The sequence below is a fragment of the Herpailurus yagouaroundi genome, unplaced genomic scaffold (genome assembly GCF_014898765.1).
Source record: "Herpailurus yagouaroundi ecotype Mexico unplaced genomic scaffold, PumYag 160, whole genome shotgun sequence".
Classification (NCBI taxonomy): Eukaryota; Metazoa; Chordata; class Mammalia; order Carnivora; family Felidae; genus Herpailurus; species Herpailurus yagouaroundi.
Window position 1 is genome coordinate 39,934,030 of NW_024412401.1, and position 22,661 is coordinate 39,956,690.

General features: G+C 43.5%; 2 protein-coding genes across 8 annotated transcripts in view; one reads left to right on the top strand and one right to left on the bottom strand.

The window, feature by feature from the left end:
- Positions 1 to 22,661, bottom strand: part of ASTN2 (astrotactin 2) — an 882,793-nt gene that overhangs the window by 190,471 nt on the left and 669,661 nt on the right. The gene's annotated exons all lie outside the window — the stretch shown is intronic.
- TRIM32 (tripartite motif containing 32) overlaps positions 15,622 to 22,661 on the top strand; it is a 12,572-nt gene continuing 5,532 nt past the window's right edge. The window contains exon 1 of one of the 3 annotated variants that reach the window (XM_040482115.1): positions 15,622 to 15,678. The gene's annotated coding sequence lies outside the window, so the exon portion shown is untranslated. Of the gene's footprint in view, positions 15,679 to 15,865; positions 15,969 to 22,661 lie in introns of those variants that run through there. The other 2 variants (XM_040482116.1, XM_040482117.1) reach the window with 2 other exon arrangements.

Below are 22,661 nucleotides of genomic sequence, written 5' to 3' on the forward strand. Positions count from 1 at the left end.
AATTTCTACGGAGACACCAAGATAGAATAGAAATGAAATCCCAAAGCCGAGCCCCAATATGCAGGATTTACAGAGGAGATGGATCCTAGTTTCAGAACTCCAGAATCCTCCGCCAGAACAAGGAAATAAAACAAGGTCAGAGAATAGACGGGAAGGATTTAGGAGAGATTTGTCTTAGACAGGCTATTACCTGACGTTTAGAGTCTCCAGCACCCCAGGTGAGAGATATGTGGAGCACGGTACCTTTTCATCCCATTTTGTAAGAAGGATCTCAAGAGTGCCTCTTGGAGAACTTGGTAGGTGTTCCCTACAACTGGGGAGATAGTGGACTAGAGTCTTAACGCCACCTGCAAAAACTCTACTGACCTGTGGCAACACCACAGGTGGGCGGGCGGGGGTCCGTGCGTGGGCTACACGGGGATGAGGTCCAAATCCCAGAGGCTGCCAAAGTGAAAATGTTCCAGTCTTTCCCCTGTACCAGGTGTGAGTCACATAGGAGAAAGAGAGACCGTTCTAAGTCCTACCCGAGAGGAATTCTAACAGAGATTGAGGGGTTCACCCCAGTGAGAGTCCCTATGAGATAGGCCACTAGAGAAACACAGGTGCATCATCCCAGGTCTTGGGGAAAGCTCCTGAAGAAGCCCCAAGAGAAAGGGCTAGCTTTCAAAACCGTCAAGATCAGAGAACACAGAGCCATATACAAGGGTACCAGGGTAAGGATGACCTTCCTAATCCTTACCACTTCCTCCCTCTGCTTTGACCATGGAGGGAGAGGAAAGAGAAATGGGAGGTAGAAAAACGGAATGAAGGCCAATCTTGCCCCACCTCTTAATGCCCCCACCACTGGGGAGGGCAAGGAGATGTGATATGTCAGATTTAGAGCTCTGATTAGAATTCTCAGACTGGACAGCCTAATTCCTGACTGGAAACTGTGTTAGCAGCTCAAAATGTCTATATCACCGTCTAGCCCATAAAAGTGAGAACAGATTAGATGTGCCCTGCTAAAATCTTCATCTAGGAGCAGAGGAAGATTATCCCACTGAATACACTAAAAGGATCGTGAGAAGCAAGTCACATGTATACTTTAGAACCTACCTATCTTCATAAACTGTATTGCGAATTTTCTCCATTTATATTATCAACCGAACCATTTACATCATCTTCATTAGAGTGCTTACCACATTTTTAATTTTAGTTAATATGCTAGTTCAATTAATAGCTGTGTCCCCAGCTAAACTACAAGCTCCATAAAAGCGAGGACCACAGCCTGTCTTAGTGACTACTTGTATCCCAGCACAGAGTTCACTGTCTGACGTAGTATAGGTGGCTTACAGGTTAAGTATCTGCATAAATGAACGTGATCTGACCCTCTTTCCCTTTAATCGCTTGCATTCCTAGAACACTTGTGAGACTTTAAGCTCGCTCTCTCAACTTACCACCATAGTTCCAAAGGCAGACGGTCTTAACCTTACTTTATTAGGGTACAAATAATAGCTCAGAGAGACAAAGTAATTTGCCCAAAGCCAATTAAAGTTAGTAACTAGCCTACTAGCCTAGCCTTTTTTTTTTTTTTTTTTTAGCAGGGGTGCCTCGGTGGCTCAGTGGTTAAGCGTCTGACTTCGACTCAGGTCATGATCTCACGGTTGGTGGGTTCAAGCTCCATGTCAGGCTCTGTGCTGACAGCTTAGAGCCTGGAGCCTGCTTCAGATTGTGTCTCCCTCTCTGCCCCTCCCCCACTAGTTCGCACATGCACACACACATTCTCTCTCTCAAATAAAAGTTAAAAAAAAAAAAACATTAAAAACTAAAGTTTACTCATTTATCTTGAGAGAGAGAGAGAGAGAGAGAGAGGGAGGGAGGGGAAGAGAGAGATCAAATCCCAAGCAAGCTCCACACTGTCAGTGAAGATCCCAACACTAGGCTCAAACCCATGAACCGTGAGATCATGACCTGAGCTAAAACCAAGAGTAGGCTGCTTAACCAACTGAACCACCCAGCGCCCCTAGCCTAACTTTTTGTACTGGTTCTCCTACTCCTGCCATTGTCTATGTTTCCCCTCCCCAAATCGTGTAGCACTAACTCTCACTCTTGCAAAACGAGTCTCTGCTGAAAACACTTGGGCCTTCTCTGTTGCTGTTATGCCCAGACAACACCGCCAGGCTCCCTCACCTCTTTCCATGGACTAAAGCATCTCACGGGTAAAAGGTAGTTTAAAGGTCACCTGGTCAGAAATCCCATCTGATGTTCCATTCACCACCAAATCATCCTCTTCTTTTTGGAAACTTTTAATGATGTAAAGCTCATTATCTTTTTAGGCTTCCAGTTCCATTATGGGACAGCTCTGTTAAATCTAGATGGCTTCCCACCCAGGAACTGCATTCTTCATCCTAAGCATCAGACCCAGACCCAGAGGTATGCACTTTATGCTATTAGGACACCCTATCGAAGGTCCTCAAGCCTGTCCCCTCCTTGGGGGTCATGCTAAGATTAACCAACGAACTAGGTGGCGGAACCGTGGGGCATTCCCAAGTGGCTTCTGATAAGGTATAAGTGTCTCAGTGAGTGTGAGTATGTGTATGTGAGTGTGTGCACACATGTGCATATTTAAGGAATGGAAGGGAAGGCAGGTCTACAAAACTGCCAAATCCTAGGAAAACTGGTCTCCTGATCTAACCTAATTCACAGCTTCTTCCCAAAATATACAACAATCAGCCCATTTGCAGAGGGCAGCTATAGCACACAGACTTGCTTGGGTGTGAATTCCACCTCTTCCATTTCCAGGTGGGGGACCCTGGACAAGTCACTTAACCTCTCTGAGGCTCCATGTTCTCGCCTGTAAAATGTTGATACTGTTAGTACCTAAATCTTGGAATATTCGGAGGATCAATGTGAAACAGAACCTGATAAGGAATTTACAAATTCTAGGGTGTCCGGAGCATCGTCAGAGTTAGTTTTGTCCCAGCCCTTCGCCTTCACCTCAGCATTATTCAGTTCTTGTTCAAGTCTGGATCTGTAAAGCTTCCCTTGTAACCTGCAGCGCTTTAACCACACTGTCAGGAATTTCTCCCCAAACCACCCACTTTCTACCTAGTGGAACACGGCAGACAAAGGTAGAATTGAACACTTAAGTCCTAAGATACTGAGTTAGATTCCCTGATTTAGGATCCTTCTGGGCAAGTCACTACCTCTCCAACCTTGGTGTTCCTCGCTTGTAAAATGGGAACACTAATTCCTGACTGAACTGCTCTGAGCATCAAATAAGAGATGCAGCCCCAGCAGATTTACACCGATGATATCATATGGCTCTTCCTATCATACTACAAATTAGGAACAGTTGCCCGCTTTTATAGATAAGGAGACTGAGGCTCAGAGTGACACAGTATAACCTCACAAGAAGATACCTGTTTCAAGTGAAAGCAGTAACATCTCTGAGGAAGCAGTTAAATCTGAGGAAAATACTCTCTGCAAGGCAAGGAGGGCCAGCCCTATACACTGCCCAGTACCCAATATCCCAGTAGTGGCTAATGTCGTTTAATGTTTGTTTGCAAATTAGAATCCTTCAATTTTTTTTTTTTTTTTCAAGTACTAAAATTCCTGTGTGGCTCTGCTGTCCTAAAGAAATTAATGGGCAGAGTGAAGAATCCCAGTACAGTTCAGTGGACCCCAAAGTGGGCCTTTCCACAGTCCAAGGTGTGTTCAGGCTTCCTCTACCCCTCCTGGAAGGGAACAGTCAGTATTGAAGCTTATCATTTACTCCTGCCTATAGTGGGACAAGACGGGCCCTGGCCAGTAAAGGGAGGCTGGAGAAAAAGGTCATCTGTGATCTCCTGCTGCCCTCTAGTGCCTGCTTAAGATGATTGCTCTTGGGAAAAATGTGTTCTTCCATGCCAAAGAATGACTGCTGTGTGCAAAGCAACTTGCTAGGAGCTGAGGGCAGCAGGTAAAACAGTAAAGCCTTGGCTAAAATCCAAGGAAGCCTAGTGTAATGACCATAAGGCAAGCATTTGCTTAGAAGGCCTATTTGCCAGGTTTGCAGCCAGGCAACGGGGGGCAAGGGAGCTGAGGGGTGAAATTATGAGCAACGATTTGTTTCAATCCCAGCAGTACCCAAATATAGAAACTGTACTGAGTGTATCCACTAAGGAGAAAAAGCCAGACAAGAGGGAAAGAAGACACGTGGGAAAGATCATCAATGGAGCAGAATCCTATAGGAACCAGGCAGAGATAAACTCCCAGGGAGCACAGGAAAGGATGTGATCCGAATCTAAGACAAATGTAAGTTGGAATTTTATCATGAGGCCAGGGCCTCTGGGCACAGCTGTGCGAGTTGTGCACACATGTGACAGTAACAAGGCAAGGGGGTGAGTAGGATCTGAATCCAGACTCAGCCCTGCTAGCTGTGCCTGTGCCCACCGGATTGAATCCAAGTAGAAGAGCACGATTTCCCGATTTCTATAAAAGCTAAGTCATGGGCTGGCCAAGGCCTTGCATGGAACCATGAACATGCTGTCAGAGCCTCTGCTCTATTATGTTTAAAGTAAGGCTAGTCTCACCGACGGCACAAAGTTGTTAGAATCTGAGATAATGTATGCCCATGCCACCCAAGAAATTTCAGTTCTTATTGTTACTACTATTATTATAACAAACTAGTTTTATTTTTAAGAGATGGTGGGATAAGTCCTTCAAGAAAGGGAAAGGGTAGAAAGGAAATTCACATTTCCTGAGCTTCCATTATGTTTTGCCAAGCACAAGACATTATGAATTTCACTGGCTCCTCGTGACAGTGCTTTTGGACTACGGAGTATTACAATTGTCACAACCATATTTTACAAGTGAGAAAACAGAAGTTCTGAGAGGTGACAGACTGCAGCCAAAGGCTATTAGGCATTCAGGGCAACTCTAAAGCCCATTTTCTCGCCAATGGACACAGAAGCATCATTAAGAGGAGGTCTGTCCTCTCCTACCTGAGATCCCATTCTCCCTGTTTCTTAAAAACTCGGCTCAAAACTTAACCCCCTTCAAGGAAGCATTCCAAGATTAGTTAATCCCCAATCCTTTCTCCTCCCAGTAGCTTCTTAGGCTAGGGGTCAAGGATGAAATGCTCAGAAGGAATCATTCCTGGATAAGGTTTAGGGAATGGAGGTCTCTGGAATGCTAGTAACCTGCTTCAGACAGAGACTCCCAGATCATGCTGCTTGGAAATGACCTTGAAGCAGGAGAGCAGGCTGACAAGATATACCTGGTCACCCTGCAGCCAGCAGGAGGTTGCCAGATTTGAACATCAAGGAGGGCGTGACCCTGAAGTGGGGTCATTTGGAAGCTCTGGTGTGAAGGGCTGTCAGAAAACAAACTTCTACTCTCTGGCCACTCTCCCAGGAGGTTACAGGCTTGTGACTACACTTCTAACTCTTTCCCCTGAAATCTTAATACTCAGGTTAAAAGGTCATCTTTAAATTTTTTTTTTCAACATTTATTTATTTTTGGGACAGAGAGAGACAGAGCATGAACGGGGGAGGGGCAGAGAGAGAGGGAGACACAGAATCGGAAACAGGCTCCAGGCTCTGAGCCATCAGCCCAGAGCCTGACGCGGGGCTCGAACTCACGGACCGCGAGATCGTGACCTGGCTGAAGTCGGACGCTCAACCGACTGCGCCACCCAGGCGCCCCAAGGTCATCTTTAAACATGCTGACAGGCAATAGTTTTGGAGAACAGATTCAAGGTGAGTTACTTCTCCCATTAGCATCCCTTTTCCCTGTAGTTGTGCTGCTAGGGATAAGGAGAGGGTCTAATGAGCCCACCCATCAAAAAATAAAATAAAAATAAAGGGCTAAGACCATTAAAGACTCCTTCTCATATTGCTGAGGGAAGCAGTAAAATTAACATTAATAATAGCTATGAGGCTCCTGGGTGGCTCATTCTGTTGAGTGTCCAACTCTTGATTTCGGCTCAGGTCATGATCCCAGGGTCATGGGTCAAGCCCCATGTTGGGTTCCGCACTGAGCATGGAACCTGCTTAAGATTCTTTCTCTCTCTCTCTCTCTGTCTCTCTGTCTCTCTCTCTCTCTCCTTCTGCCCTTCTCCTCCGCTCATGCTTTCTCTCAAATTAAAAAAAAAAAAAATTAGGGGCACCTGGGTGCCTCAGTCGGTTGAGCATCTGACTTGGGCTCAGGTCATGATCTCGCAGTCTGTGAGTTCCAGCCTCGCGTCGGGCTCTGTGCTGAGAACTCAGAGCCTGGAGTCTGTTTCCGATTCTGTGTCTCTCTGTCTCTCTCTCTGCCTCTCCCCTGTATCTCACTCTCTCTCTCTGCCACTCCCCCATTCATGCTCTGTCTCTTAATGTCTCAAAAATAAAGGTAAACATTAAAAACAATTTTAAAAAAATTAAATAGTAGCTATGATTTTACAGGGACATATCACAGCTCAGATGCTCTGTCATTTACTATGTGTACATTGTCTCCTGTGGTCTGTAAAAATCCTAACAGTGAGAAGTAGGTTTTGTTATCGCTTTTTAAAAGATGAAGAAATGGAGGCTCACAGAGATGAAATCAATGGTTGGAGTGAACTGGATTTGCAGCCACTTTGACTGGTTTTACTTACTCTAAGCATCTTTCACTATTGTAAGCTGTGTCAAATCTGCTAGACCACTGGAGATTCAAGGCTAGGCAGTTATAAATTCTGAAAATTGAATGTGTAATTTCTGTTACTTCTGCCCATTACATCATAGTGATTAACAATAAAAACCTTAACATAAGAATCTATGGACAATCAGTAGGTAATTGGTTGAAAAATTATGGTGTATCCAGATGGTGGAGTCTATTTACTTAAAAAGGGAATTAGGACAATCTTCATATGTGATATGAGTAATCACGAATATATTTTATTAAATGGAAAAAGCAAAGCGCAGAACAGTGTTTATAGTGCTTTCTTTTGTACAAGAAAGGAACATAAATATATATATTATATAAATATGGGATTTATATAATATGTATATATGACCTATATACAGATTAGATGGATTTTTCAATAAGTAACACTTAAACAATCAACTCAAACTAAAAAAAAAAAAAAAAGAAGGTAAACCAAGGGAGAGCAAGGAAATAGGGCCAAGGGGACAAGGATAGAAGCCAAAGTTTTTTGAATATATCTTTTTTTTTAGTAAGTTTTAGCTTTGGAATCATGTAAAATTATTATATAATTTTTAAGTCAAAAAAGATAAAAACAATCTCTGCAAATTATATGCAAACTGAAAAAACCTAGTTTTATATATATATATATATATATATATATATATACACCACAAACAATAATTATTTTAAGTGGCTTTTAAAATGCAGAAATTTTGATTTCATGTTTAATGAGAAATATTCCAAAGGAAAAAAAAATCTGCAAATAGAGCTTAAACTAAGATTTATTGCTAGCTATAGTATTGGTATTGTTATTTTGAAACTATTACGGATATAATGTGGGCTATAGCAAATAAATAAGCCATTACATTACCATCATTAGGAATGAACATTATAAGCAGAAGAGGCAACTACTTCAGGTATAGAGTCAAAGAAGGTGAGAAAAATTCTGTACACTGAAATTTTCACTGGAAATCATATAAACTTATGATTTATTTTTATCTTTTACAAAATAAGCATTTCATAGTTGTCTCCACTGAAAAGACCTAGAAATGATGACAGCTAATAGCAATGAATATCCCTACTGCCTAGACTCTTGTTTTGAAACACCATTGCCCACTAAAAGAAACAAAAGATTCTTGGAAAAATTCCTTACTCCAGCTCTGGAAGAGGTATGATACAAGCTGTGCCTGGGACATCTTGCCGTGCCAAAAAGCAGGATCTGCCAAAGGCTGATGTGGTCATTACAAAAGGACATAGAAACCCATCTAGAGGGGCTCACACTGGCCTAACATTGATTGAATAAACTGAACATCAAAGAGAATAATGACTGAAATTGATTGAAATGGATCAAATAAATAAGTTTCCTGTAATTCATAGTGTACTTCAAACCAAAACCAAAGCCAAAGCCAAAACCAAAAAGCAAACAAAGCCTATTGATCACCATTGAGGATGGCTAGGACACTAGGTCATTATCTGAAAATTGATAAAGGAATCCAGTAATAATCAAGTTTTATTGCATGAACTGGATTTCAGGGTAACTACCCTTTTCTTTATGGCAATACTGCCAGTAACAAAAGGTTGGAAGAATGACAGAATTACAAAATTGCCATTTTGTAAGCTCTCATAAGACAAGAGATCTGGACAGCTCTCGTCAATTAATCCTAAAATCATTAGCAGAAAGGATGATGGGAAAATGTCTTATCAGTGTATAAGAATTATACCGCCTAACCTGCTGATCAATCATAATATCACTAAAGGTAGTAAACCAGACAATTAAGTACCTTTGATATGATGCCAGAGGAAGCACACAGCATGGCCTGTATGCTGGCATTCCTTAGGTCCATGGATAAAATTTAAGAGTCTGTGAACTTGTTTAGGGGAAAAAAGGCATCTTTATTTTAAGTATCCTATAAAGGCAATTTAGCATTTTCTTAAATCATGAATGAAGGCAACAAACTATAGTAGTGTACCACTTCCTATGACTTTGACAATCAAATTCACATATATTTCTATCACATTACAGTTTTTACAAATACAGGTATTTCCAAATACTTACATTCAGTACTAATTAGAAATTAAAAGTTATTAGACTCTCCACTACATCTTGTTATTAATAAAGAAGCACACATAATATTACACTACTGATTTTTTTTATATTTTGATAACTATATCTGATATCATGTCTTTCTTACATAGTTTCTATGAATTTAATTTTATGAATTTACAAACATGATTCTGATATAAGTGGGTCAGCAGTCTTCATTGATTCTACACAGTGGGTCCAACGGGACCAAAAAAAAAAAAAAAGTGATGAATCGCTAGGAGAAAAGAACAAATTAACACAAAGAGGGAGCCATCAGCTAAATCTGCCAAGTAGACAATTCTAAAGAACACATGAGTCACTGTCTTCGACAAATAATGGCATGGGCAAAATTTTAGGTGTGACTGTTATAGACTAAAGGAGACCAAGTACAACATGTAGACATTTTGATCCTTATCTAAACACACTCATAAAAAAATAAAACTTATAAAAAAAGTTTTTTGAAGCACTTAAAGAATTTTGAATATGAACTGCTAGATGTGATAATGATGCTGAGATATTATGTTAAAAAATAATGGTCTGTTAGAGATACATACTGAGATATTTAAAGGAGGAATGATAGGATATCTGGGATTTGCTTTAAAAGATTCTAGCAACAAAAAACAAATTGGGAGTGAGGGATAGCTGAAGCAAAATCAGCAAACTATTGACAACAATAATTGCAGGGTGATGGGTATACAGGGACCCACTATACCATTTTCCCTCTTTGTGTGTGTACTTTTTCTCCATAAAACACAGAGAAAAAAGGGCTGCTAGAGGCTTACACAAAACCAGTAAAGGCAATCATTGTTGGGGAGTAGAACAGCATGTATTGTTTTGATGCTTTCTTCTAAATGCATTTTCATTTGTATTATGTTTAAAAGTGAAAAAAAATAGCAACCAAATATTCCTACTTTTGTAAAAATAAATTAGAATAATGGTTAGCAATGACATGAGAAAAGTATATAGAGATGGGTGGGGGTAAGGGAAAGGAGATTGTCTCTGTCTGCTGCCGGCCAGTCTCACAGACTACCAATTGACGGAGTGGGCCAATGGTAGCCACCATAAAGAGAAAGGTGGATGAAATCCTGGAGCAATGATAACAGGAAATATGGAATGAGGTTGAGAGGTGGGACTTAGCAGGAATAAGACCCATGGGAAATTTTCCAGCAACCCTCACTTAGCATTGAGTTGAGTTGAGGTGGATGACACCAAACAGGCAATGTTCTCTGAGCAAGCCTCCAAATGCTACCAACATTTATCAAGGATCTACTCAGTCAGTGACTACTGCTGACCTTTGGCTATAGGCACTAGTTCAAACTATTAGAAAGTGGGTCTGGCCAATGCACATACATGTGTATGATATTAAAATAAAGCTTCAAAATTCTGAACCAACTATTTCCATATCAGTTCAAGAAAATTAAAAAAAAAATCCTCCCTCACAAGGACATTTATGCAGCCTTATTTGTGATGGTTAAATGTTTAACGATAGGCTTCTCAACTTGATGAAGTCTTACCTGGCCAGTTTGACAACCATGAGGGCCAAATACACACACACACACACACACACACACACACACACACACACACACATTTTTCAAACATTTCCCCATTTTAAGTAAATATGAAAACTTACATTTATTAGAAAAACACTTGTTGGATACCGAATAAAGTCATAAGTATACATTAAAAGAGAACCTTGTAAATGAACCTTGTAAATTTATATGAACATAACCAATATAATGGTTATATTAAGGTGATGAATAAAGTTGACTCTTTGCATATGCTCTTTTATGCTATAAATTTAAATTGAATTCAAACGTCTATTGAGCACTTACCATGTACTGGGGGAAGGTCAGACTGAGTACACAGGTATTGAGTATGGCATATGTAGATGAGAGTCAGAGTTTCAGCAGAAAGTAGACTAATGACAGGCAGACAGACAGATGGTAAATACATAAATAGAATAAGAGATTGAGGGAGGGAGGAAAGGATGGAACCTCTAAAATGGCCTGCAATGATCTCATGTCCTTGATATGCACTGCCTATTATAATCTCTTCCGCTTGCGTAAATTGCTTTTAACCAACAGAATATGGCAGTTGGGGATGTCGCTTCTATGATTAGGTTACGAAAGACTGTGACTCTTGTCTTTGTCAGACCCTCTCTTGATTTGATGAAACAGACTCTCATGGAGCAGCTCACATGTCAAGTACTATCAGAAATCTCCAGCCAAATGGCAGCAAAGAACGGAGGCCCTCAGTCCAACAACCCTTAAGGAATTGAATCCTGCCATCAACTACATAAATGATCTTGGAAATGATCCTTCCTCAGTCAAACCCCAGCCCTAGCTGATAACTAGACTGTAGTCTTATGAGAGACTGTAAGGCAGGGATCTAGTTAAGCTGTGCTCAGATTCCTGACTCACAGACTGTGGAGTAAGAAGTGTGTTGTTTTAAGCCACAACACTTCAGGGTAATTTATTATTCAGTGATACATAAGTGATAGAGATAGACAGATATAACTTTATTCTATCATTTCATGGAAATTCTAGCAATTTTAAACCTCTAGAATCAAACAAGTTTGGTTAGGATAAAGTAGAGTTTTAACTCCTCCCATTTTCTCCTTTGTATTCTATAAACACAAACTCCTCTTCCTCCTCAGAATTCATTGGTAAGAAGAGATGAAGGGGAAAATATTTTGTCAAAAATACTATAGATCACATTAATGATAATAATGGCTATAGTAGCCAACATTCACAGAGCACTTACTCTTTACCAGGCTGTGCTTTAAAAACCTGGGCTCTGTTAAGTCATCCAACATTCAAACATTCCTATAGGTCGATAACTAATAGTCCCATTTTGCAGATGTGGAAAGTAAAGTACAGAGAGGCTAAACACCTTTTCTTTTTTTATTTGAGTGTGACAATGAGCTAGGTTGTTTTTTTTTTTTTTTCGTATACAAATTTTTATTTATGTATATTTATACTTAATTCCAAGGATTTTTTATTTTTATTTTTTCATCATGATAAATGTACTCTTTAATCCCCATCACCGTTTCACCGATCCCCCCACCCACCTCCCAAACCTCCCAAACCATCAGTTCGTTCTCTGTAGTTAAGAGTCTGTTTCTTGGTTTGTTGCCCTCTCTCCCTCTCTCTCTCTCTCTCTCTCTCTCTCTCTCTCTCTCCTTTTATCTTCAATGTCATTTGTTTTGTTCAAAGTAAATTCTCCAAGATTCCACAGCTTGTCAGTTGCAGTAAGTTACCAAGCTTCACCTCAAATCACCTTTTCCTCAAAATAACTTTCCAGGTAGGGGGGACTGGGGTTCCAAACAGGTCTGACTCCAAAGCCCCTTTCTCTTTCTACTACACAAGGATGCACTTAAAAAAACAAAAAAACAAAAAAACAAACAAAAAAAAAAACCACCTTGTTTATAAAAAGCGCAATAAATTACACATTACTACCAGACAGGCAATATCCTAAAATGTAAATGTTTAACATCTAATATTTCTCATTTTGTCTCCCAAAATCCTATGGGTTAGCTACTGTTATTCTCATCATTAGGAAAATAAAAAAGATGTTAAACTAGAAATCTTAGCAAATGGAGAAAACAGTGCTTATCTCATTGGGTGATGCTATCAGTTGAACTGCATCCCCCAGAAAGATAGGTTGATAGCCTATACGTCAGAATGAGATTTTATTTGGAAATCAGGTCATCGCCGACGTGATTAGTTAAGATAAGATCATACTGAAGTTTTAATTAGGTAAGATGGTGGTCACACTTAATCTGACTGCTGTCCTTACAGGAAGACAGCGACACATCAAACGAGACGAGGAGAATGGCACGTGAACACGGAGACATACACAGAGAAAATGACCACAACAAGATGGAGGCGGGTATTGGAGTTATGCTACCACAAGCCAAGGGATGCCTGTGGCCACCAGAAGCTGGAAGGGGTAATGAAGGATCCTCCCTCAGAGACTTCAGAGAAAGCGTGGTCCCACTAACACCTGGATGTCAGATTTCTAGCTTCCAGAACTGTGAAAGAATAAATTTCTCTTGTTTTAAGCCACCCAGTTGGTGATACTTTGTTATGACAGCCCTAGGAAACTGATACAGGTAGTTTAAAAGTTAAATGAAAAAAAGATTATGATGAAATGCTGAATAAAGAGTAAAGTACTCCACAAAGAGTATTTTAGAAACGTCTCTGTGTATGAGGAATGCTAATATTGTGCCAGAGTATGCAAAGCCACGGAATTAAAATGAGTGCCTTTTCCCAGGGTATTTATTTTACTCTGAGATTTTTGAGGGAAGTGTGGTAATTAATTTCACTGGTAAGTAATTTAAACATAAAAAAAAAAAAAAGCACAGCCCAACATTTTTTTTTTTTTTTAAATGAGGAGAGAAAGGATTTTTCATTGTTGTTGTTGTTGTTCTTTAAAGGCATGCTTGGATGATATCTCCAGACTGTCAGAGGAGGGCAATCAGCTCCTCTCACTGGGGAAACATCAGAATAAAAACATGATGAGTCCTGTGAATGGAGACTTTGGGTTGGGAACTGTGGTTTTCAGCAGAGTGATAACTCCCATCTGGTCTGAGAAGAGGGTATAGGTGAGGTCTTAAGGTTGGGAACAAACTATTTGACGGCAGCCCTCCCATCTCCCCAGCCTCTAACATGGGGGGCTGATAGAAGTACTCCCCAGTTCCCTATCCAGAAAGGTTTCTTGCCATTCTGGTGAAACAGGCCACTCCAACTCTCCAACATGGCAGAAACTCAGGACAGAGGGCAATTCCTGCTGTTCCCTGGCATTGCTGCCCAGAAGAGCTCATCGGAGTGTCTTTGTCTTGACAGGATCATGCTCTGTGGTCAGAATAATAGCCACGATTTGCCCCACAATCCTTGAATTCCCAAGCATTGTCATCTCTCCTTCTCTTTTGATTCTTGTGAATAATCCTCAATAAAATAGAAAGCTAGCTCCCATCAAAAAATGTGAGTAGTCTTTGTATGGTGGTTCAGAGCAGGTCCGTGGGCCTAACTGGCCTCGGTTTGTACCTCAGTCCTGTCACTTCCTAGGAGACTAAGGTAGGCAAGCAAGTTAGTCCTGCTGAGTCTCAGATGCCTCTCTGTAAGATGGACCTACTACTCTCTACTTGAGTCATTGCTGTGGCAAATTGTGATATGTGACCGTATCTACGAAGTGTTTGGTATATTGCTGGTGTTCGAAAAACGGTCCCCTTTTACTCAACTGACCCCACTGAGTCATTCTGCAGCTTGAGTAAGTGTAGGTCAGACAGGAAATGCAGTTCACTTAAAATCACATTTCTGAGTCTCACTCACTTACTCAGCAACTCTTACGTGCTGGGCACTGTGCTAACAGATGCAAGAATTCCTCCTCCCTTGGCCCTGGAAGGTTCTGTTGCACCTGCTGGCTGGCTGCCAGTTTTGAGCAAAATCTGCCCCAGGGCCCTTCAGTCCCCAGCTGGGCTCCCTCTTCAGTCCACTCCTGACTCAACTTTTTCCTGGTCTGTCTGGTCAAAACCCTGGGTAGCTATGAACTGCAAGTATATCCTTGAGGTCTAAATAGCCTCTGAACTCTATGCCAATCCAGGCATCCAGCCCCAGGTCTGTTCAAAGCATGCCGTAAGTATGCCAACCCAGTCTCCCTTTGCCCTCAATATTTGAAATGCTGGGCACTAGGGCTTCTGGAAGCAGCTGTCTAAAGGCTGTAAGAGCTAATTATAATTTTAAAAAATACTCTTAATTAAGTGCAAACGACTACGTATTCATAATTTTGGTTAATCCTCATAGCAAAACTTATCTCCATTTAGAAATAAAGAAATGGACCAAGAGGTTAAGCAAGATTATTAGGGTGGGTTCTCATCTAGTCTTGGGTCCCAATCTCTGTTTTATCCTTGTGAACACGTGGCCTTACTGTGTAACCATCTGGGTGTCAGTTGCTTATCTAACAGGGTGGTTATGAGAATTAAGGGACTATGCATGGGAAGCGCTTAGCTGCAGCCAGACACCAAGTGCTCAAAGGTGGTAGCTGCGTTCTGTTTCCATTGTATTATCATTGTGCAGGGTCACATACCTACGTGGTATTTCCAATTCAGGACCATGCAACCTCACCCCCTGTCCCTGCGCCTGCATTGTACCACGTGGTCTGCTGCACCAGCAGGTACTGGACCTGGAACTGCCTCAGGGGCCACAGGCGCTCAGCAGCCCTGGGCCTGACTGGCTGTACTGTGGGCTTCCTGGAGGGCGCTTTGCTCTGCAGGGGCAGCAGGTGCAGAGCGCGGTCCCCTATTTACCTCTCTTGCGGCCTCCCCACAGAGCAAGGAGAAGACTCCTCTCCCTTGAGCACTAGGTCCATCGCATGAACTCGAGTCTAGGCAGGCGCGTGTCCCAGGGAGAAACACGGAGCCCCAGAAACTTGCTCTGTAAGCGAGTCCAGCCTCCGCGCCCGCCCCCGGGGAAAGCTGTACTCTTCCCCTGGTCACTCCCTCACATGCGCTGGCCCTACTTCCGAGACGCCCTTTTGCCAGGAGCCCAGGCTCTGCTGAGGCCCGTTCCTGGACGTCACGGGTCAGCGAAGCGGGTAACGCACATATTGGAATCAGACACGAGTTCTGACTTAGCTCCGGACTCGCTGAGGGAACCTGGGCGGGCCGATTTCATCTCAGTTTCCCTGTCCGCACAAGGTGGGGGGGGGGGGGCACACAAAGCGGACGCGCTCGTTCCCAGGTCCCCACGTTCCCAGCTGGGAGCTAGTTTCTACTCCGCCCCTGAGCTACGGACGCTCGGGTCCGTGTGACTACAAGCCCCAGCATGCCCCGGGGGCGGGGCGCAGTGACGGACAGACGGCTGTGCGAATTAGCGCCCGCCAAGGGGCGCGCGGCGGCGCGTGCGCAGAGGGCGGCGGGCGGGTGGGCTGGCGGCGGTGGACGCGTTGGAGCCGCGGGCGGTCAGGTAAGGGGCGGGAAGGAGGGTCCGGGACTAGGGACCGCGGCCTGAGTCGCGGGCCGTGGCTTAGCGGCGGGGCGGGGGACCGCGCTGGCGTGCAGCGGCCGGCCCACGCCCGACTGGCAGGGTCTGGGGACCGGATCTGGGGGGCAGGACCAGGGTGGGGGTGGGGCTGCGAGGGACAGGCTCGGGAGGGATCCGAAGGGGCAGAGGAGCTCAGAGGAGATGCAGATCCGCTGGGAGGGGAGCGAGGGCCTCTCTCAGAATACCCGGTGCAGCATCTCGGGAGGCCTGAGGTAAATGTGGGGGTCCCCGAGGAAAGAGGGGTGCAGCATCTGGGAGATGGGAGGGCATCTGAAGGCCCTCGAGGCATCGGGGGTGCAGAATTTCGGAAATAAAAAGGAACTGGGGGGCTCTGATGAGGTTTGGGGTGCCGCATCTCAGGAGGTTTGAGGCAGTCTGGGGTCACCATGCATTTGAGGGGCCAAAACCTGAGATCAGAGAGAGCAGGGCCTGGGGAGGAAGCGTTTTCCAGATGAGATCTGGGGAAAATTGAGGGCGTGAGTTCTTGGGGGAATCAGTGGGAGGCAGTGTCTTGTTAGCAAGGAGGGATCAAGCTGAGGTTTGAAGGCAGCACATGACATGGGGTGGATAAAAGGGGAAGGAACCAGGTTTGAGGTCGGCCGACTGCCTGATGGAATGCAGGACTTGGGGGCTCAGATTGAGGCGGGGCACAGAAGTCTGGGGTGTGCAGTTGGGATGCTATGCTGGGATGCAGGGCTGAAGGCTGCAGCGATTTGGAAACAGATGAAAGGATCTATGTCAGAGGCATTTGGGGCACATGAGTAAAGAATTGGTAAGGGCTGCAATACAGAGCCCAAAAGGCTGAATTGTCTGTTGTAAGACGGTTGGGATGTAGGGAGGGTTGAGGGGACAGGCTGGAGACATACTAACTGGGTTATAGAATGAAAGGACTCTAAGGACCCTGAATAGGTTTATGGATTGGTGTCTCAGGCTGCTAAAGGAATTTTCCTGAAGTCTGCATGGGAGGCAAAGGGAGTACTATACTAGAGTCCCAAGGCCCTGGGGGGTAGTGTGTGAGAGTGGACTTGAGTGTGTGGAGTTTAGCAGAGTTCAGGGGTTCAGCAGCGGAGTCAGAAATCTTCAGGGATCAGGACTCCTGAAGGAGCCTGACTCTCCACGGGAGGGGCAAAATCCCCCTCCCTCCCTAGCCAGAGATTGCTTATCACAGGGCAGCTATGGCACTGACAGTAACTCTGAACCCAGCCTGGGCTGCTGCAAGGGGTAGGCTTGGGAGGAGGAGGAGACAGTGGTTAAAGGAGGTGGAAAGCAGGAAACCGTTCAAGGTCATCTGCCTAAGTATTCCTTCCCCTGCCCCTCCGAGCTGTGATTGCAGATAGTATGGGAGACCTCCAGGAGATGAGTAGAACAAGACCTCAGGCCTTACCGTCCTTATCAGTTACATAAGTAGACTGAATTAATCCTGAATAAGGTCCACTACAGCTCCAAGAGGCAGTGACTCTGTGAGTGAGGTGTTTGGGCTGGAAAAGAATGACAGGAAGAGGGGAACACTGAGCATTTAGTCCTGCACCAGGTTCTAAAGAGAGGGTTCCTAATGAGACATGTGCAATACCTGGAAACGTTTTCGGCCCACACGGTTGGGGTACGGGGGACTACTGGCCTCCAGTAGGCAGACGCCAAGGAAACTGTTAAACATTGTACAGTGCACCGGTCAGCCCCCACAACAAAGAATTATCTGTTGTCAGCAGTGCCAAAGCTGAGGAACTCTGCGCAGGAGTCAGATGTTCTGGATTCAAATCCTGGCTCTCTGTCTTTCCTCCTTTGTCATCTTGAACGAATTACTTAACCTCCCTGCGCTTGGCTCTTCATCTGTAAAATGGAATTAATCACAGGACGACATCATAGATGACCGTGAAGCTTCAGTGAGAGACATCAGAGTGCTTCGTGTCTGGTGCACAGCAAGCACGCAAAATTTAGTAATGTGTAATTTTTATATGTGCTTTCTTACTCAGTTTTCCTCACAGCACTAGTCAACAGGCCCTACCATATCCAGTTTTACACATGAGGCAGCTAAGTCTTGGGAAGTGACTTAAGGTTCCATAACTAGGATGGCAGAGCTAGGCTCGTATTCAGATCTCTGTAGCCTGTAACCCTGCGTATTCCCTCTTTCCTTGCTGGGGCCTGCTTAGTCTTACTGTCTCAGCCCCTTCCCCTCTAATGAAAGAACTGCCCATGAGTATTGCTGAATATCCAATTGCACTCGAAAGGGGACAAAACTTATCTCAATTAGGTAGGGAGTAGCCCTGGACTTTGTTCTTGATTTGCTCTTAGACCAGGACCAGTGGGCAGATAAGGGGAGGAGCCTGAAGTTAGACTGGATGAGATGCTAGGGACTGAAGGGTGAGGTGTGGAGGCCGCTGGCTTGAAAAAAACACTTCACAGCAGAGACTGAGGCCGAAGGCAGTCACGCTCTGGAAAATAACTCCTGGTTCTAAATGGTCTCTTGGGTTTCTTTCCCCTGGGACAGAGTAACAGCATTTGCTCTGTCAGCTCCAGGGGAAGCTACGGCACTGCTGAAGCCAGTTCGGGAACACAGTAGGACTGCATCAGAAGGCAAGAGATTTAGCTGGAATAGTCATATGCACCGCTGTGGAAAACATGTGATAGGAATTGAATCAGCCTGGGAATCAGAGACTTCAAGTCCAAAATCCCTCCTCTGCTGCTAATTTACTAGGTGACCTTGGACAGACACTTCTTAGCAGCCTCAATCTATTAAAAATAAGAATAGCAACCATTTACTGTTTATTATGTGCATTGACTCAGTTAATCCTGCCAATGATCCTGCCAACATTGTAGATGTTATTCCATATTTTGTAGATGAGAAAACTAATAGGTTAAATGCTTTACCTAAGGCTTCATAGCACAGCGGGATGTGAGCCCAGGTCTGTCTGACTCCTAAGTTATATTATACTAGTTTCATTAGAATGGCTTCTCCAACATTTAAACCCTGTGCACCTGTGTCTGGAGAGTTTGGTAGTTAGGTTTACAAAGCCCTTTGGGTAGATCACTGTCCCTGCACACTGACGTGCTGCCTCTGTGACAGTCCTTCCATTTCGTCCTTTTGGTATAACAATTTGATTTAAAAATCATTCCTAGGTGCCTTTACCAACCTCTCAGCCAAACTGCCAAGAGCTAGTGGTAGCCTCATCAGCTAGGGAACCGTAATGGATGTTTTGAGTTGATGTGGGAGTTAACACACCTGGGAATTAACACACCTGGATTTGAATCTCAGTTCTACTACCTACCAGCTTTGAGACTCTGTGTCCTTATTTATGAAGAGGAATAACAAACATGTATTTCACAGTGATTACGAGAATAGGAGATAATGTATAAAAGATGCCTGACATCCAATAAATGGTAGTTTTATAAGAGCACTTCTAAGAGGAAGGCATTGCTAGAAGGGAACTGAGGGTTGCTTTGCCAAATTTCAGTGACCCTAAGCAGCCCCTGCCAGTCGCCCCCCAACTCCCATCCCCTCCTCTGCCTTTCCCAGGATCTGCTCCCTGATCCTTTCATCAAAAGCTCATGGTTAAGTGAACATGTGTTGTACGTAGATAAAGCAACTGGAAGAGGGGTGGGTGAGTCGAGATGAGTTGGAGGTCCTCTGAGAAAGGACTGTTGGTTTTTCCCATATTCAAGATTCTTTGTCACATTGGCAGCATTGGTATTAACCCAAACGTTTGTGGAAGATACAAGGGAATCTTTCCAGCGCCTGCCGTTTTAGAAGAGGAAGAAAAGTGTCTTTCCATCAAACTCTATTATTGGTTTAACTTATTCTTGACATACTTTAGCTGAGGTTCCCTTTTCCACAAACATTTTCTTCTGAGTTGTTTTGTATGTCTCAGACTGGTACAGCTTTGGGGGGAAGTCATGCTTGTGTTTCCCTATAAGCTCCTACTTGTTGAGTTTCTCTTAGCTGTTGGCAGGTACCTTAAACGCCCTGTGTAAATAAACTTCAGACCCTCTTCCATACAAGATTAGGCAGGTGTCACGAGAGGACCTCCCTGACTTTGTTAAAATCGCTCCTGTTAGCACCTCCCAGAGAGCGACCATTGGGGGCCCGGAGATGGTTGTGTACTTGGTCAGCATTCCATTCAAACACAAGAGGAATACATACAGTTTAGAAAGGAACTGTGATAAGCCTTGCAAAACCACCCCCCTGCCAAACCAGAGGAGGGTGGCAGTGGAAGATGAACCTTTATGCTTTGTGAAAGGAAACGTAGTACTATTTTACATGTTTTCTGGTTTTTAGGTAAGTCGCTCTATTCATGTTTGGGTTTGTTCAGAATTATATCCCTAGTGTTTTTATGGGGCTAGACTCCGTGTGTGCTCAAGTAAAGATTTGTTTAATTAATTGCTTGAAGTTCTTCAGTTCTGCTGACGGCCTAGGCCCCCAAGGAGTTGACACATGTACGGCCTTTGGGCATCTCTAATCTTTTGATTCAGAGATCAGGTAAAAACTCTTTGGTGAAGGCTCAGAACTTTTACTTTTGAAACTTGCATATTTGGTATCTTCATACAGTATGCCTGTTGTAAAGTGCGTATTCTTTTCTTCTCATTGGCTGAGTAGTGGCTGCCCCTGCACTCTTATAAATACTGCACAGTTAATTGTATGCTTCCCTTGGTGCTATACTAAGTGTGTTATTCACATAATCCCATTTAATCCTTACAATAACCTTGTGAGGAAGATACTGTTGTAAATCCCGTTTTCTTAGATAAACCAAGAACTAGAGAGGTTACTTAACTTGTCCAAGTCTCCACAGTGAGCAGTAGGGCCAGGATTGAAATCCAGAAAGCCTGATTCCTGAGCCCTCTTTCTTAGTCTGTATAATACTGGTTACCTCCAGTTCCTGTCTTTTAGTCCTCGTTCTGCCATATGATTAGCAGGTTCTCGATTTCTCTCTCCTGATCTCCATTTACTCATCTGTTTTACCCTTTGAGATCACTACTAATTCTAGCATTCCATATTTAGTCCCTAGTAGAAGAAGCCTATTTTCTGGGCAAAAGAAGTTGTGAATTCATGTGCCAGTCAGTTTCTAGCATGAATACCTAGTGTCCTCAATCAAATTCTTTCAAAGCTGGCCAGTCTCTTTATTAATCTTCCTGTGCTTTTATATGTCATGAAAAGAAAGATGTGTCATCCTTTTAAAATGTAGTTTATAAACTGAATGCTTGGTTTATACTAGTACTAGTTGTTGTTATTGTTAATACCATTGCTGGTTGTTACTAAAACTATGATAGATAGCAATTTTTCATTTCATACCTGCCGGTTTCCAGACTAGGCACTTCACATGCATTATCCTTAATTTCTTACTTTTTGTAAAGTAAGAAAACAAATTTGGTGAGGTTAAATAACTTACCTATTGTCCCACACCTTGAAAATGACAGTGCTCATTTGACCCCAGTTCTGTCTGACTTCAGGGTTCATGGGTTTCTGTTTGCTTTTTGTTTTTTCCTGCTATCCTGGTTGTTTAAATCATGGACTGGGGAAAGCCTGGTGGTGCCAGAAACGGCTGGATTAGGCTAGGGTAGGACTATAGAATTTTCCTCTGAGTCTTAAGGCCGCTGAAGCAAACACAGCTTAAGGGGTAGATTCTCACCTGAAGAGCTGGCCTGGTATCAGTAGGCAATGTGCAGTATTAATCATGAGATCAGAACAGTGATGGGAGAGTGCATGGGCTGAGGTGAGCAGTCAAGAGTTGAGAGTACAAAGACAACAGGAAACACATTCAAGGTATCATGAAGTCAGACAACACTATTATAAAGAACGTGTTGGGGGTTCATTCTGATTGGTTTTAGATTTTATAGCTGGCAGAAAATGGGCAGCTAACTTAGAGACTTGGGATGGTTAGACAGTTCCTGTCACCCGTCTGGCCCTTTCATGGAAACTGAGTTTGAATTAACTTTCCATCTGAATCACTGTCAGTATTAACAGTAATGGTTAGATACATGCTTCTGGAGGAGAGGGAACGTATCTGCTTGTCACACAGAGCTCTGTGTCGGGCTAGGATCCTACTGAAGGCAGTGTTCCCAGCTCCTAGAGATGGGAGACATAGTTTAGGCTTTTTCCAAGTCTGAGATGTATCCCTGATGCTTTAGTGATGGCAGCTCCAGCTTTCCTGGCAAAGCATGCCAGCATTAGAGTAGGAATCCTTGACATTCTCCTCTGCCTCAGAGAGCCTAGTGAAGCTGCAGGCAGCTGAGGTATTTTAGGATATGGATGTGGGCATAGTAAATTCATTTTTCAAAGTGGATGGCTTAGACAGGGCGGTAAGAAGCTTTTTAATTGAAGGAGGTGGTACGACATTCCAGAAAGCTGGGGAAGAATTTGCTAGTATTTTTACAGGTTGGCAGGTTTGTTTAATTAGCTGATCTGCAGTGCCAGCTTTGGGAAGAACAGATGTCCCTTGCATTGTAAGGTGACATGCTCTTGATCTAAACACCAAATGTTGCCCTCAGTCTGTTGTCCCAGATGATGGAAGAAGGGACCGAAGCTATTGGTTTAGAACTAAGGTTTGCATGGATTCTGAGTTGAGGTTTCTATCAGCATTTCTCAACTACTGTGCCCAGACCCATGGCATTTAAGAAGTCAGTATTAAGTTTCAGATATTCACTTGGGACCTTATAGGTTCATGATACGTGATAATGTGTCATTTTGTTGAGACGTGGATTTGAATCATAATGGTTTGCCAGGCTGCTGTGTGAGAATGGGTCACCCAGCTAATAAATCAATATAGCCCATTTTATAGAAGCTAAATACCGTAACAATAGTATTGTTCTTTCTTATTTGTGGAGAAAAGGATATGCTATAAGACAGCGTTTCCCAGAGTATGGTCTGGAGAGCACTTGTTAACAAGCGTTATTACACCAGTGGTGGGGGGGGGGGG